Below are 17,166 nucleotides of genomic sequence, written 5' to 3' on the forward strand. Positions count from 1 at the left end.
TGTGAGCAACTGTTTTTGAGTGTGCATGCACAAGTACATGAATGTTACATCCGACATGCATGTTCATGTTTGTGAATACCAGCCAGTAATGCAAGGGATCAGGTATCGTCAGGATATTGATATGAGATGCAGCAGTTTTTGTCTTGTTTTTTAAAAAAAATTGTCAGCCATAAAGCTCCAGCAAGAGATTTGCATTTTAAAGAATCATCATTTGGTTGGACATTATTCCAGTTGCTTAAGTATGCTGACACTTTTCTAGTATAATTCCTCATCATAGCACTGTCCACCACTGATGTGTAAACTGTGAGTACGTAAATTAATATGTGTGGGCATGCACGCGCTAGGTGGTGTTTACTCAGTTCTGTGTAAGTTGATTGGAAATATTCTGCCACAGACAAAGGAAACACGTCAGGCATGACATACATGTACATCTGTAAGTGTCATTTCCATCGTGGCTGAAATGGGAGGACATTTTATAGTGTACATGTTGCTTGCTCCGAGAGTATAAACACAGGGGAATGGTTTTTGACAACTTTGTGAAATTCGCGAGTACTGCTCTCATCAAGGGAGATCAAAGGAGGAAAGTTACTTCTCCTTTTAATGTTTAAACGTTGACATGAGTCTGCTGTTTTTCTCTTTTCTTCATTTCAAGAAATTCTGGAAGGAAAGTGTGTACATGTATGCACACATATAGGTACATGTACTTGTTCTGTAGTTGTGGGAACATACATGTGCGTTTCTTCACCTTTTTCCGTGGGGGAGGAAATGTTGTGGGGATGGAGAAATGTCCAAACAAGTCATTCCTAATTTGGGTAACAAAAGAAATTGTCCCTTGAATGCAGTGAAAACCTGTCCACTTCCACTTTTAAATCTAATCTAAAATATACAGTACATGCCATTGCTAAATCTTTGTTACTTTTGAAGATGCCCAATTTAAGCACAGCCATCATACCAGTGAGCGTTTACACATGAGGAATGTGAGATGATTATTTTGGTCATGTCTTCAGCAATGCTGCTTGTGATCAAAACTCATATTTAATCCAGTCATAGTTGAATGCAGTGAAAATATCCCCCATCTTGTTTTCCCAATCAAATTGATGTAGGCCGTTGTGTGCGTAAGCGCGCTGCCCGGGCACGGGCTAAAGGCTGTGCAGGCAATTGTGGGAGTGAACAGTTACTAGTTTCCATGGCAACACAACAATAGGATGACGTTCTCTTGACGCAGTGGAAATCATTTGATAGTCAAATTGCAAGTTTCAATTGTGTTTCTCCTTATCTAAAGCACTCAGAATTGAAAGGGAAAAAAATTGATTTTAAAGATGCAGGCTTCAAAGTGAATCATGGATATGCTGATGAATTCTTTAATTGGAGAAGAAGCTGCACAAAGGAAGGAAAAGTAGAGAAAGAGCCAAACATCTGTGATCGAGGGTGGCACACAACACCTGCAGGTATTGCCTCCCACAAAGATGAACTGCTTGATTGTAGCACATTAATTCCCAAGCCTCTCACTGCAAAAGATCACATGTACTGTCAATTGTCTCTGGGGGCCAGGCTATTTGTGCATCAGGACCTCTCACAGCTTTGTGTAGGCCTACATGTATTTGCCAGCAGTCTGAAATACTATCCAAAACACATTGCACATTCGTGTTTAATGTAGGTGAGGGTCTGTTTCCACAATGGCAAATAAGCATATCCCAGAAAGGTTTAGGCCTATCTTGGATTAGTTCATGCTTCAGTGAATCCGTAATCAGTTGGTACCTGTAGCAGTGAACAATGTCTTTTCTGTCACTGTAGTAATGCAAAAAATAGAAAAGAAGTGTCCGTTTTATGTGGAACCCTGTACTTTTCCAAATACCATTTGCTGAAATATTATTCCCGAAACAAACTTGTGCGCATATATTCATGTACTTTTTGTACAAGTTGTCTTGCCACTGATTGTTTAATTTGGGGCCAAAGTGTTCCCACATACCATGGCATCCAGATACAATTTCAAATTTACACCGCAAACCGCATCCACCTTCAGCATCTGGATGCTGAGTGTGCAAGAAGATAATACTCTTTGTCCTTCACTTCTCATTCGGTGCAATTTATAACACTTGAAGCAAGGTGTGGATACCTCTGACATTTACAGGACGACTAGCTGGACACAAATAGAATCCACGGCATATATGCAGGGTTTGGGAGTGTTATTAGTGAAACCTCATCCAACTTCAAGGCTTGAAGATTGCAGTGTTTACCGGAGGGGTGTCTGATGACTGTCAGGCACATGTGTCAGACTGACCTGCCTCCAATAAAGACATCCTATCTTGGGTTCATTAATACAAAGGCAGATTAATGAGTCTTTAATGTGAATGTAAAATGGATACATTGCCGGGTCATTTCACTTGCCCTTTTTTGTCTTAAAGAAAGTTCTAACTCATATATTAATATGCTGTAGAGGACAATGTCTTGTGTTCATGTTGTTCCTATAGTTCCTATGATACTTATATTAAATGCTCTCCCATTGACCATAGCAAAGACACTTAATAATAGAGGACAGAATTGATTAATAATTAGGGAATGACCACAGAGGACACCTTCTTAGCATAGCAGATCAAAATCAATTTCTTTCATTGGAATTTCACTGGAATTCAATGATTTTTTTTCTTGCAGAAATGTAATCAACTGTTACCATACGGATCAAGTCCATTAATGGGCTTTCAAATCTGTGCTAACAATTTTGAGTTTTTCTTCACGCTAGAATAATAAGAATGTTTGGAACTATAATCAAAGTGAGGGCATTATTGCCTGCAGTACATGTTTGCACAGTCTTCTTTTTTTCCCCCTCGTTTTTTTGTGTGTGTGTGAGGTATAGTGTGTGTAGGAGTAATGAGAGAACAGGCCTTGCTCAAAACACCTTGGCAATTTCCCGAACGGACAGGTGTACGTGGCACGCTCGGCTTGCCCTCATGTCCAAATATGCCCACTGTGCGTGTGTTTACTTGCAGACAGCATGCCTGGTGCTGTCCACAGTAATCATACATGTTAACTTGGTATGGATATTATCTGGACTTGCTCTGCCCACCTCATGTACCATTCATCCCGGTAATTTTTGTTTTTTTCCCAATGTGGTATTTGTTCACCTGTCTCTATCATTCCGTGCGATTTACTTGACCAGGACGATTGTTGCCATTATTGTTTCCATCATCCGTGGCAGTAAACAGATTTGGAAAGGTCCTTTCTTCCCGTTGTCTCCCACCATCTTCTGAGGTGTGGTTTTCCTTAAAGGGCCAACTGGTCCTCGTTACCAGTGCTCTCAGTTTGATTGAGCTTGATGGATGTGCATGTGATAATCTTGAAGATTAAGGAAGTTATTGAGATATTTGAAAGAATCCTCCAGGCCTGTCCATGAATACTTTGATCCCATTGTACACACCCTATCATTGTACATATGGTACACCTGGGCCATATTGAACTATCAAAATTTGCACTTAATTCAAGCAAGTCACAATAGTGCACCTCCAAGAGTTTCCAATGCGTTGGCCAATGGCAACACATGAAATTTGTCAACCCTTTCTTGGAGGCGCACTTTTGTGAATCCCCGTATTGACCTGTACCAAGTTGCGACTGATGTCTGCTCTAGTAGGTCCACCTGGTCGATATAATTGCAGTGCATTGTTTACATTCATTACTGCATAATTGATTGGATTATCTCACATTAATTAATTACCGCATTGCCCTAGGTGGGATTTACATATTAGATTACTTGCATTCCCCTGCCTGTCTTTGTTTAATTGGAGAGTCTTTTAGCTGGTAATGGTTTATTAAGATAGAGTGAAGTTGACCTATCACTGTGACAGATTGCTGGATTTAGGGATGTTCTGAACCTTTCCTGGAGATTCCTTTCTCTGTACACAAGAGAATGTCTGTCTTGTTCAATTTTGCAAATGGAAAATTTGGGATTTACTTCTTGTTTTCTCAATCATGACGATGTTCATCAAATGCACTGCACAAGGTTTTTTTTTCCCTCAGGCTGTACGCATATCCAAACAGTGAACTGTGTCACCATTTGTGCGTGTTTTTTGGGGGGGATTGGCTATCCATGACCGGAGTGCAATCCCATGAAAATAATTTGAATATCACTGGACTGCAGCATTTCTCAAGCGTGAATCTAACTGTACTTGTTGCCTGCTCGGAAGGGTGAACAGTCATTCAGCCTGGAATAAACACCGCACCCGTAAATTTGTATTATGTTTGTTCGTTCCTGTTTGGTTGAAAAGGAAGAGCTTGGACTTCAGTAGGCTGGCGAAATGAATTTGATGGTCCAAGCACTGTTCTATACAAGTTGTGGATAGTTTTGGCATTGGTATTAGATTCACTCAATTTACTGCCATAGTTGAACTTTCACATTTGTAAAACAGTGTCATTTGGCATTAATGATGCTGTACGGTACATGTACAAGATTATGCCAACATTTCAGTTCATACAGAGAAAGTCCTCTGCCAACAAGGGTATCACTGTATTCGTTCAACTTGTCGACCAATTTGGAATGGATGGATGTGGGTCAGTCCAGTGCAGTGCAACAGTTAACAGCCACTGCAAGTGACGTCATGAATCATCCCATGGTCTATTCTATTTTGTAGTGGGGAGGGGGGGTAGGGGGATGTGCTCCCATTTCTCCTGTCTCACCAGTTGTTGGGCTCGGTTTGTCACTGTCAACAGCACCTTTCACATGTCATCGCCACCGTCTGTCCCACGGGCATCAAAATACATCGCAAACACATGAACAGCGTTGTGCAAGAAGACACACCCCCCTGATTGAAGTCCCAGTCGTTGTCAGAAAGTTCCCCTCTTTACACAGCACAGAGGAGATGCAGAAGAACTGCACACGAGAGGCCTCTGAATACGTCATGTCTTTCCCAGTGTTTACTCATGAGAGGGATGTGGATTTACCTTCTCCAGACAGTTTGCGCTTCTTGGGTTGGATTTATGTGAACCAGAAATGTCTGCTACCGGTATTTTGTTCAGGTTGTGCCACAGTCTTATCCTCAAGCTGATGACAGAATGAAGAAAAACAACCTTTCTTATCAGAAAGAACGATGAATACCTGTATTGGGCTTTTAAAAACAACATCATCATCTGGGATTTATAGTGTAAATGTTGCCGTTTTTCTGGTGAAATTACTGTTTGGGACTGAAATCCTGTTGGGCTCAAGTATCTTTAGTTCTACCAACAGTTTTTTTTTTCATGAACTGAGCAGACAGTACTTTTTCCTCCAAGATGTCCTTCGTTGTCATGTCACCGTGCCATAGGAGGAAGAATCAAGTCTAGAATTAAACAAAGTGAGAAATGTAAAAAAAAAGAAAAAATTGTAAAAAATAAATAAATAATGATAAGTGCATGCTTTTGGACAAAATCAAATGTTGCTGTCAATGAACTCGTGATCAGCTTCTATGTGGGTGAATCTTCAGGGTGATAATTATTTTGCTGTGATGGAAACACTTCAGACTGGACCCCCAGGCGAGTGTGTGGACATGTCTTGTCTTGATCGATTTTGTCCTCTTGCGGTTAATGAAGAGCGGTCTGGAAACCCTTCCGCCTGATTGAACCCCAGCCTGGGCTGGCCACTGTGATGGTCCGTGCGCGGTTCACTCTCACTGATTATATTAAATGGTGGCCTTTTTTTTTTCTTTTCTTGTTATTTATCGGCTCGGCCATGGTCAGCCTGGATCAATTGCACCAACAGCTTGAGCTCCGGCCCCAGACAATTTGCTGCTGATGATCCCACCCCAGTAGGCGCGATGAGTGTCAAAGGAGGAGAGAATTTGCCACACATTTATCTTATGGATTATTGACGGGTTGGCGGACTGGCCTGCCAGAAAAGTTTAAATCGTTATTGAATGAGGGGCCTGATGAAAGGTGGTCATGGTCTTTCGGCCTTTAGATCCAGGGAAGCGATTTTGATCAAGATCATCAATTTCAGTTCATAAATTCATTGTGCATACGTTTATGCATGTACACTTTGTCTCAGTTAATTTGTTTAGTAATCCTTTAACAGGTGCAGATGCATAAAGCCGTGTAACATTTATATGATCATAATAGGCTTAGTAGTATATTTTTTATTGAAGTCCGTTTTGTCACTCACAAGGAAGATCCTCTCTGTATCAAATTACCAATTAAAAGGACAATCGGATCAGATAGTGTTTTCATCTGAATGCCAAGCTTTTGTAGTCTTGGTAAATAAAAAAGTCCAGCTGACCAAGTGTTTTCATCACGTTAGTGTTTTGTCATCATTCCAGTGTTCTGTTCTTCTACCCACTCAGGTCACACATTGACACACTCCATCCACTGCAGCTTTACCCTCCATTTTCTGTCAGTAGGAGTTTCTAGTCACACATGACCACCTGCACACGTGCCCTGTTTGTTTTGCCGCAAGATTCTTGTTAAATGGATACTGCCGCTTTGTTGTCACAACACAAGTATAGATTTTTTTTGGCAGAAAGATTAAACGAGGGAGGTGTTTGTTTTTGTTATTCAGTGAAGTGTACCACACTAGGGTGGAAAATTTAAGGTTATTTTGTGTACATGGGACAGACAGTAACATCTTTTCTATCAACACACAATTTGGTTTGGATTTGAGTGGGATGTCAAGTGAAAACCGAATGAGAGCTATCTTGGTCTTGTATGTATTAGGCAGTTTGCCAGGATGCTTTTAATAATGAAATTAATGTTGCTTCTTACTCACACAAATAGATTGGTGACTATTTTCCGTTTGGTTCGAGTGAAAAAGGCAACGCTGTAAAAACATGAAATGCTCTTGAAAACAAATGTGGCCGGAGGACCGCTGTGGTTGCTGTTGCCTCTGAATGTTGCAATCCCAGTGTGCCCGAAACGTGACGAAAATTCATCCAATTATTTATTTGAAAATAACTGGATTCTTCACTAAGATGATATCAAACTGCTGTGAGCCGATCGGCACTGGGAATAGTCTTCTGCGTCACTAAACACATGCTAGTAACACAATGAAAATAAATTTATATCCATACACTGTACCTTGAATGAAATACAGAGTTGATTTTAAATGAAACTGAGCCTATGTATAAAACGTGTGGGGATGCTCAGGACTGCATTCATTCACATGTTTACATTAGCAGCTGTCAGCACACTTGCACTGAATTTCTCTGCCTATTGATTTTTGGGAGAGGAGGTTACAAGAGAAATGCAGCAAACTAGATTTATTGCCAGTGATCAAATGAAATCCTACAAGGTGTATTGAGACGTGGAGTGTGTAAAAAACCAAACAAAACAAGTTTCATGTTTGGCTCTGGTGAGTTTATCGATCGCAGAAGAGAGATTTGTTGCTTATCATTCATCTTGCATTTCAGTAAATGCGAAAGACTTGCTCAGTTAATAGTCCTTCGTTAATTAATATCTCAAATGAGAGGAGCTGGCTACCCAAATTGAAGGTGAATGTACTGCTTTTTTTGCTGATATAAAGTACCTGCATTCTGCAATTAGCCTAACCTTCATGACTATAGTAATTTTTAGGAACTGTAGCTACAATTGTGTATACTTCCTATTTCACATTTAACAATTAAGCTAAAGCGTAATGAATAAGCCCACTTTAACCAAAGTATTTTCTTTATTATCTGCCTTCGCATATTCTCTAAACACTTGTCCAATCAACAGGAGCTTATAATAAACAATAAAATAATAAATTAACTGATTTAATTGGTGCAAACCAAAGCTCACTTAGACACCATCACTGGAGCTCAAGAAGTGCTATAATTGTTAAGTAAATTAAATTAACACTGAGAACATCTGTTGTGGTCTCCTAAGGCATGCTTAGTGTAGACTATGCTGAAATTAAAAAATAATAATTTACATACCTGGGCTTACGATTCCCTGCCACTGTTCCACATTCTTGTAACAGTCAAAAGGGGGTCAGCTGTGCTTGAAAAAAAGCTGTAAAAAAGAGGTTCCCTGTGATTGAGGTACACTGTATACACAAAGGAGAGCAATCAGTTGTAAGTATCCTCCTATTATGTAAACATTGACATTTTCATGATCGAGACATCAGTGTGGTCAACAGACTTTAGCCTCCTGCTGCCACTTCACATGAACTAAAGAAGCAAAAAGCAAGGGATGCTTAAATGGCGCACCTCAGAAAAAAAATCCAACTCCTGAATCTTCCACGTCTCTAGATGAGCCCTACAATGTACATGTACACCAGAAGAGTTGACGTCATACCAGTAAGCCATTACGCTTCAATATTGCCCTGGCTTGAGACTGATCTCCTCCATCATCACTGTAAAGACTTCTTCCTCTAATGATTGTCAAATAGTTCCATTTCAGACTCCCCAAACCCTTTTTTGATCACATTTGTAATAAAATTCTTGAACAAACCAGTGGCGTAACTAGGGCTAAATGTTTGGGGGGACAAGGGATGCACACATTTTTTCAAGGGGGCACCACAAGAAAATCAGCTGCAGCTGCATAGCTATATAAACTTAACAGAGATTTCAAATGGTGGTGGGGGGGCATGTGGCCCCCCTTATAGTTACGCCACCGCAAACAAACCAGAAAAGTTCAAAGGAATGTTGTATATGTGTAGGCATGAAGCACATGTATCTACAGCTATTCATGTTTATGTTTGGTATTCTTGGATTCGTGGTCTCACTTCGACATTTGCTTTTACCAAAACTCAAAAAGATAGAGAAGTAATGATTTATGTCACTTTGGATGTGTTTGAACAGTTAAGCTCAGCTCGTGATCTCCCCCCCCCCACCGCCTTTCATGTAAATACTGCTGCATTTTTGGCTTGTAGTTCTCCAGGCAATTACTTCTGTAGGAGATATACAAATGTACATTCCGCATAAGTTGCCGACTTTACAGATATAATTTATGGAATCTAGACGGCCTTTGGAACTTAATGTCACATGCACGTACAGAGAAGGCGGCTAGACATTGTTGATAGTCTGCCAAGGAAGTCGGAGTGTAAAAAATGAGGACTATTTTTGGGATGATGGACAGATTTGGAGCTTCTAAATTCAGAGAAGAGTAATTTTTAATATTTTTTTAAACTGCAGATTCACCCCTAAACAATCAAAGGGTGAGTAGAGTCTTAGAATTTGGGCACTCTTCAAACGTTTGTACATACTTGTACATGTACATGTATGTACATGTACAGATTTTACGTTTGTAGCAATTGACGTTGTGGAAGCCAGGACCTAGCTTTGTAAATTGCTGACAGCACTGCCAGTTAACGGTCTTGCTTAGGGACTAAAGAACCTTTGTTGTTTTCAAGGAGAGTCCTCTTAGTCCTGAAATACATGACAGTGGCTAATGATGTATGTGATGTAAGACTTGATTCTTCATTCTGCACAAAGAATCCTTTCGACACATGGTTTGTGACGCAGTTGTTCTCTCAAGGAGAGTTTCAAGGTTATTGAATGCGTGGCATATGGCTGCATTGTAGCCACATTGGGCACACTTGAACATGAAACATTAAATTGTATGCACAGCGGCAGTGTGACTGTGTTACATGTACATGTAATTTCACCAGTTCTACCAGACGTGCATCTCTGAAGATTCTCATAATTGAGACACGGCGTGGCATACTCACTTATTAAGTTGCAACCCCATCCGGTAGTCGAGGCAAACATACATTCATCTGCACCCCCGTGCCCCTTCTGAGGTCCTCCTAGAATTGTTGACAGTCTCCTTCCGTGGTCCCTGCGGTTTGCCATTAGAATTCAATTCATCCAGAGAACGGAAGGCCATCTACTGGCATACCTATTGGAATAGCACGTCTGCAGCAGTTGTGGCCCAGATTACTATTTATAGCTGAGGACCCCGGGATGCTGTTTTCTTCTTTACACCGAATGGATTCTAAAAATAACAGCTTCGTGTGAAAAGTAGGCGAGACGTGATAAGTCAGGTTACTGGTAACAGTTTCCTTTCCATCAGGAGGGGCCTGTGAAATTTCTCATCTGTATGAACTCACATCAAACAAACTTTCTTTCTTCCTGAATTTGTATGGACTACATAGTTGCATATTCGTTCAATTGCAAAGATATGATAATGTAATTCTTGATTTTTATTTTGCATTTTAACCCCACGTTAGCACAGTAAAACTGAATTCTGGAATGTTGTAGAAAGTACTGGTTAGGCAGTAATTATCCTTGCCATTTAATGTTTGTGCTGGTACCAGGGCCGCTGTGTCTCTGCATGGCTGGCTTTGATGACCTTCTCTGGATCATGAAAAGTGCACTTTCTGAACATGAAACATGCAGAGCGCGTGCTACTCCTCCCAGCAAAGACGAAAACAGGCAAACTTGCATGTAGTCTAGGTATTCAGTCGGGCCATTTTGTGCAAGGCATTATAAATAAAGTAATCACTCTTCTTGGGTTCTTTCAAAGCACTGCAGATGACTGCCGAAACAAAATGTATCCACAAAGTTATGATTCTCTTCCATCTAATTAGTGTCATAGGATTTGTGCATCATACACCCAAGCCATATTACCCATGTTTAGAAAAAAATGCTGGCATGGTCCTGAAGAAATTGCTGAAAGTATATGGATGAAATTAGGCATCATAATTCCAGTCCTTCTAGATAATGGACTTCTTATCCATCAGGTTTTGTTTTTTTTTCGAGGCATATGCCAGAACAGCGACTTTCATTCACGAATGCAAATGTACGTAATGGCCTGGCTAGTAAAGCAAAAGTTTGTATAAATGCTAACAGAAAGTCGGGTGAAGTACAAATGTGCAAAGTGCTAGAAACCCATTATCTGTAAACCCCTGGCAAGTAATGAATGTTGAGAGATGCAGTTGTGAGAATGAGATGCCCAGTGAAATGGACTGTTCATCTGTTGGACTCAAAGGCTTCTTTACTTTGTGTAAATGTGAAACAGCCATTAGTTGGTTTATAGAATGTCTGAGTAAATCCTGATTAAATCCTCCGTGTGTGATGAATGACCCACCAATTGGATGATGGGAAATTGTCTGTAGGTATTGCATAGGAGACATTGTGAAAGAGTAGTAACTTCAAATCTTGTCCATATAATACAAAAGCGACATAAAGGAACAATTATAAAGTACGTTTGGCAATTGCTGTGGTTTTTTGTCTGAAAACATTCAGGTTTAATTGTACTTAATTGACCAGATGATGTTTTTAAGTCTTTCCAATGGCGCCACTGATTTATAAATCATTCTAAAGATAACTCTTGATATAATAAGAGACTTTCATTTTGCCCACGGTATAATATTATGGGTTGGTGTTCATTGGCAGAGCATGTCACTCCACTGCACAAAAGGGTTTGCACCTGTCTAATTTTGCCCATTGTTTACACATCTACACGTAACTTCTTTTGTTCCCTGACTCCATTACGTCCAATTCCATCACTGTAGATTGTTCCGAGCGGCCACTGGCTACACCCATAGAACTCAGGCCTCAGTGATAATCTGTAGTGTACTGCAGAAAAATATGTGTCCATGTAATCTGTTTGGCCTCGTCTGAGCAGTATTCCTCCTGGGCCCATCCAGGACAGCCTTAAAAAAGGAGTAAGGAAAAAGTCCATGGCAGCCATTCATTGTGCATCTCGGAGCATCTGGCTCCAAGATATTGGAGAATGGATGCATTCCCAGGTAAACGCACCGCTTCTCCATCACATTCAGACCCTGCATCACTCACCCCATCTCATCACCCCGCCGCGCAGCAGCCGGCCACTCTTGTTCTTGGGGGTTGGCTGACGCAAAAAACAGCTTCCCGGCCGGTTTGACGTCATTCCTTCGCCGCTCCGGTTTCCAGGGCCATGAGGATCCAGACAACGAGATTGCAAACAGGGAGTGGAGAAGAGAACAAGAGAAGGAAAAAAAAAAAGCTGAGAATATTATAACTCAGATCATGCGTAGACTACATGCTGCAACAGCAGGAGTAGTGCCAGCCCACACCTGGGTTGTCTAAATCACATTATCAGAGAACAAGACACCTTGGGCAAATCAGCTTCAAAAATCTCTGTTTTTGTTACGGTAGAACTCACATCGCAGGTCCCACAGAGGCTGCTATTTTTAACCTCAAAGTTTCTTTTGATAAACTCTGTCTTATCTCGGAATCATCAGATTGGTGATTTTTTTTTTTCCCACATAACTCAGACCCAGCAGGTGCCATCGCATATGAAGCGCAAGGGTCTTGATGCCACATCCTCCGGAGTCAGTATTGATTTTTCTGCACTGAGGAAATTTCAATCTGTTCATTCTTCAAAGCCACTCAGGCTTCCTGTTTTTTGGAGTTTGTATCTCAATGTTCCTTTGTCAGTGATTCAAAGCACACATAACAGCATACAGGAAATTGCTAAACATGAGTACATGTAATTGCATCAATTTTGCTGTAAGCAAAAGGCCTTTTATTCATGTCCCCTTTTCTAAATGATCAATGGAAAACACAACTCTATTTATCTTTACAGATTGGCTGTAAAGAATTAATTTTAACACCCCCCCACCAATCTGAAAATTTGCTGGGGGGGGGAGAATTGTTTCATTTCATTATCACCAAGGGTTTCATTAGGCATGGGTAGATTCATCTGCACTGGGCGTAAACATGTTCTTCAGCAGAAAGGAAGATAATAATGTACATGTTCTCCAGGGTACCGTGGCATTTAACGTCACAGTGACGTCTTTCTCTTGTCAAAGATCAATACAGACACAAATTAGATATGCTCATCATTTAGATTGTGACGTTAGATATGAGCACTTGTTTTGTGGTGGCATATCCTTACAGCGATAATTACGACTCATCAAGCGAGTAATCTTTTCAAGTGATTTGAGGCATTTTTTTTCCTGCATTGATTGATGAGATTGACTTTTTTTTTTCTTTTTCTTTTCTTATAAATTACCTTTTTCTTTCAGTGTTATATTTGTAGCCTGACTAGTTTGACTGCATGTTGTTTGTGCACGTTCCAACAGCGTCAGAAAGGAGCTTTGGTCAGTATTGTCCTGCGTGCTGTGTACACAGAAATGCGCATATGTGCAAGTATTCTGTTCACGTAGTTCACTGGAGGGCTTGCGGGTTGGTTTTGCGCAGGGTGAAAGGCAATCCCACTGTTTGCTAGTACACTGCTTCTGGACCGGCACACACATGCGTGCTTGTTTCATGATATTCCTACGCGGACCATTTTGTTTGTGAAGTGTGGCTTTTTTTCTACTGTTTAGTAATTTTGAAGTGAGCCTATTTATTATCCGTGCATTAGGAGATTTGTTGAGTGCTGAAAGTTACTGTTCTTCATTTTGAAGAGCAAATATTCTTCAGAAATCTATCTTGCCAATTAATGCATTAGTGAACGGCTTTTGTGCCCTGTGGATCGAAATTCTTTTCATCTCTGTTTAATCTTTCTTTACTCAAGCCTCGCCAAAAAGAGAAATTCTATGCAAGTATTTTTAGGTATTCCCATGCAAGACGTATTCCCCTGGGGTAATTTGATAAGTCATTGAATTTCAGAGAGCTAGTTTTACATCCATGCACTTTCCCCATAGACATGTTAAATTCTGTTTCGAAATGTCACAGTTGCACTCTATAGCCATTTGTATCTTGTCTTTGTCCTGAACATTGCTAGAAAAACAAAAAGCACTTGTGCAAGAGGCATCAACCGTTTACACTAAAATGGCAATATGAGACCTTTCCAAACCATTCTGGCAACATTTTTAAGGAAGAAACTTACAAGTAATTCATTGAGGTTGGTTTCCCCATGGATATTTTGGATTTCTATTTTACTAAAAAAGTCAAGGATACATTGAGTCTGATGGTCCTTGTGTAATATTTGCTACAGTACTTGTTTACATGCCTCTGAAAGTCGGACGGATCATTTGCAGCTGTCCAAAGATAGACCAAATTTTAATATGGGTAACAGCCGGGTATTGCTTCTAAAGTTCTCCTAGTGAAGATTTTCTGTCTTGCATGCTGTCATTTTGAAGAAAGCAATGGAAGACTGTCACTTTAAAAGATGTGTTCAGCAGACATTTCAATGAATCAGAGGATTATAAAGGTGTTATCAACTCAAAGGACATGTAAGCATTTTGACAAGTGAACACTCTGTGTCAAAGAATCATGCATGCACACGACTTGTGTTCTAATTTGTAGTTGGTTGGGCACAATTAGGAACACAACTTTGGTATTGAGACCCAGAAATATTGTATATTTTCTTATAATGCCCATGAGTTAAACCTTTATTAGATTATATTTAAGCACTCGTTCTAAGATTTAGAGTAATAGACCGTCATTCTTGAACATATTGTATACATTTGAAACCCTTAATTTGATGGGACCAGGTGATGGGGGGGATGAAGTCGTACAATGGAGTCTGGTTCTGTAATTTTAACATTTTCAAATGCGTTGGGGAATCTGACTGAGTCTGGGTACACTACCCAGCAAATACATGTATGATCTGTTGCATTGTTCCAAATAAAAACACGCATAAAGACAAATGATCTATTCTTGATGAACATGATCTTCAAGGACATCTCCTTATGTATCATGCGTACTCAAAAAAATACATAAGCACAAGTTACGATTCTTGTCAAGACACTGCAGTGCCAAAGTGCGTGCCATACTTGGGATTTGAACATCTGCTGTCTTTTCACAGACCATTTCTAACATTCAATTATTCCAGGAATTTGAAAATGATTGCCATAATAGGAGAGCACCCCTTCCTCCCAGATTCCTGCCCCGGGTTGAATAGTCCAATTTGTGGTTGGGCATTTCCTGTGGGGCATCCCTGGTGCCTAATAACACGAATAATGGGTCGGCTGATCCTTTTAATAAAATCACGATGCTCACATTTCCTTGGAAAAAAAAAGAGACCAGAGTGCTGGATTATTGAATAATTATGCTGTTTCCCAGAAAGGTGGCCCTAAACAGCTGTTATTCTCTTGGCAATTTTTGCAGCACTTTGATGTGCAGTTGTTTGGACATAAAATTGCTTTAATTACAGGAGTATTGAACTGTTCAGTTGAGGTGTAATTTCCTCATTATTTTTGGTGTGCAAACTGCCTATAGGTTTTCAAGGAGCTGTCTCTAATTGAAAATTGTTAAGTTCATCGCGTAACGGGTTTGTTATTTTACCTTCAAATCTAAGTTGCTTCTCTCATCCACGTACAAAATTTGTTGTATTCATTACCATGTTTGGGTCAAATTGGAGAAGCTCCAACTTGTATGTATTGCCAGTGGCCTGCTAGTCTCCATCACATTTGAATATTCGAATGCAAAATTCATGAGAATGAAAGGACAATTTTCTTTTGCTTTTCAATGAGAAAAATTGCATATGGAGAATTGTTTCAAGCAGATTCAAATGAAAAGCGACAGAAATCTTACAATGATTCAAAAGGTAAATTATTCATTAAACTATTTAAAAGGAATAGAAATTTACAACAGGACAAGAAGTATTGTTCATCTCTTAAATCTAGCTAAATCATGGCCGGAGATACTCCTAGATGTGAGAAGCTATTATATTGATCATAATGTACAATTGTGTGCATTATTGCAACTGATTTTGTATATGGTTTGTTCATCAACAATCTGCCGGTCGGTACGACCGAATATTCAGATATTCAATCAAATTGAAGGTAGAATATTCAAATAGTGAATTATTCAACTTGACTCAGCCCTACTTTGGAACTCTTCCATCAATTACCACATCAGAGGGATCCCATCTCCTGCTGGAACTGCGTGTGTACAGTGTATATAAATGTAAAACATTATTGCTTCTCATTAAAAATACTGTAGTTGGTTTTTTTTAAGCCAATTCAGGCTCAAAAAAGAGGCTTTTAATATCTGAAGTCAGGTTTTGGTCTTCTGCGCATTCCTTGCGATTGGTTAAATTTTCAAGAAGCACCCTGTTGTAGAAATCTGCAAATCGGGCCATGTTCTGACTCGCATATTCTGACAGACAAGAAGATATGATTGGCAAGCTGTAAGTGGATGTGTTGGACTGAATCTGTTCTGATATTAATGAGTCATTTAGTTTCATGAAGATCGATCAGGGCAGATTGTCCTGCCAATCTTGTCAACATTCGATGCACGGGGCCATTTTTCACATATAAGCCACAGGAAGTGACCTGATTGTTGGCTTGGAACTACATCCGAATTCATCAGCGAACACCTGCTACAATTTTTTTCCCCTGAAAATTTACATGTGTGCCTTTCGTTTTCCTTGTACTGTCTGATATTTCGTGGAGCAAAGATGACAAAAAAATCATACATTTTCCAAGTCCTGCTCAGTGTAAAGTGATTTTTGTTTGGTGGGACGATTAAGTATTGGACAAAGTTTTTTGTGGCTTTGGAAGAGAATTAAATTCAAGTAGGTCAAAACTGTTGGGTATCCTTCTACAATTTAGAAAGACACACACATAGCTGATCTGTGAGGTATACCCCCCCCAAAAAAATTGTAAGCCTCTCCCACCATTGCTTACTTTCTAATCTTCAGAATGGTGGTAGTTTGCATGTAAAATAAAAAGAACATTAATTTCTCTCAGAAGTGTATCGTCTTCTCAGATTTCATGACTTGAAATCAACACATGACCACCGCCCTCAAGTAAGAGGCTATCCGTATTTTGCCTTCATTTGCCTGTTTTTGCTTTTCTAATTGGTTGCCATATTTGGTCAGCTGGTAATAAATGATTCAAGTCAGTCAGCGCATTTTCTCTCCCCCTGAATGCTGATGGCTGCAGAGTCTATTAGGGCCAGAGCAAAGCAAATATCCGCCGTCTTGCCCCCTCATTTGTGATGCAGTTTGTCTGAAGCGGGCAGAATTGGGCACATTTTGAAGTAGAGAAGCAGTTGAAAACTGACATTGAGGCTGATTTGGATAAGTTGTGAGATTTTTGACAATTTGTGATGCCCTTCATATTAGACATGTTCAGTGAAAGTCTCAAACTGAAATTTCATTGACCAAATTTGTGTCACTAAAACTCAAACTTTAAAGGCCTACTTTGGATTTCTCCGTTTTGACATTTCAAACTCCATTTCTGACTCAAGAGTGATGACTTCAATATGGAATATTCAATTAAACAACAAACAAACAAATAATAACACAGAGCAGCTGTTGAAATAGCAAGAGCTGCAATTGACTAATATTGTAATAAGTTACTTATCATTGACTTACCCTCATGTGCCATATTTTGACATACTTTGG

The 17,166-nt window shown here is 39.9% G+C and overlaps 1 protein-coding gene and 1 long non-coding RNA gene across 15 annotated transcripts in view; one reads left to right on the forward strand and one right to left on the reverse strand.

Annotated features, from left to right (window-relative positions):
- The window catches only part of cacna1g (calcium voltage-gated channel subunit alpha1 G), a 129,285-nt gene that overhangs the window by 6,547 nt on the left and 105,572 nt on the right, over positions 1-17,166 (forward strand). The window lies entirely within an intron of this gene.
- LOC147798521 (uncharacterized) lies at positions 4,450-9,993 on the reverse strand. Of its 2 annotated transcripts, none has more exons than XR_015426044.1 (3): positions 9,605-9,993; positions 7,869-7,944; positions 4,450-5,032 (listed from the first exon to the last, which is right to left on the reverse strand). It is a non-coding gene; the product is annotated as an uncharacterized LOC147798521 (long non-coding RNA). The 2 variants fall into 2 exon arrangements; XR_015426045.1 differs by having other exon boundaries at positions 6,725-7,944.

The sequence above is a fragment of the Acanthaster planci genome, linkage group LG07 (assembly GCF_054643075.1).
Source record: "Acanthaster planci isolate LZ-2023a linkage group LG07, COTS_SCS, whole genome shotgun sequence".
NCBI classification, from domain to species: Eukaryota; Metazoa; Echinodermata; class Asteroidea; order Valvatida; family Acanthasteridae; genus Acanthaster; species Acanthaster planci.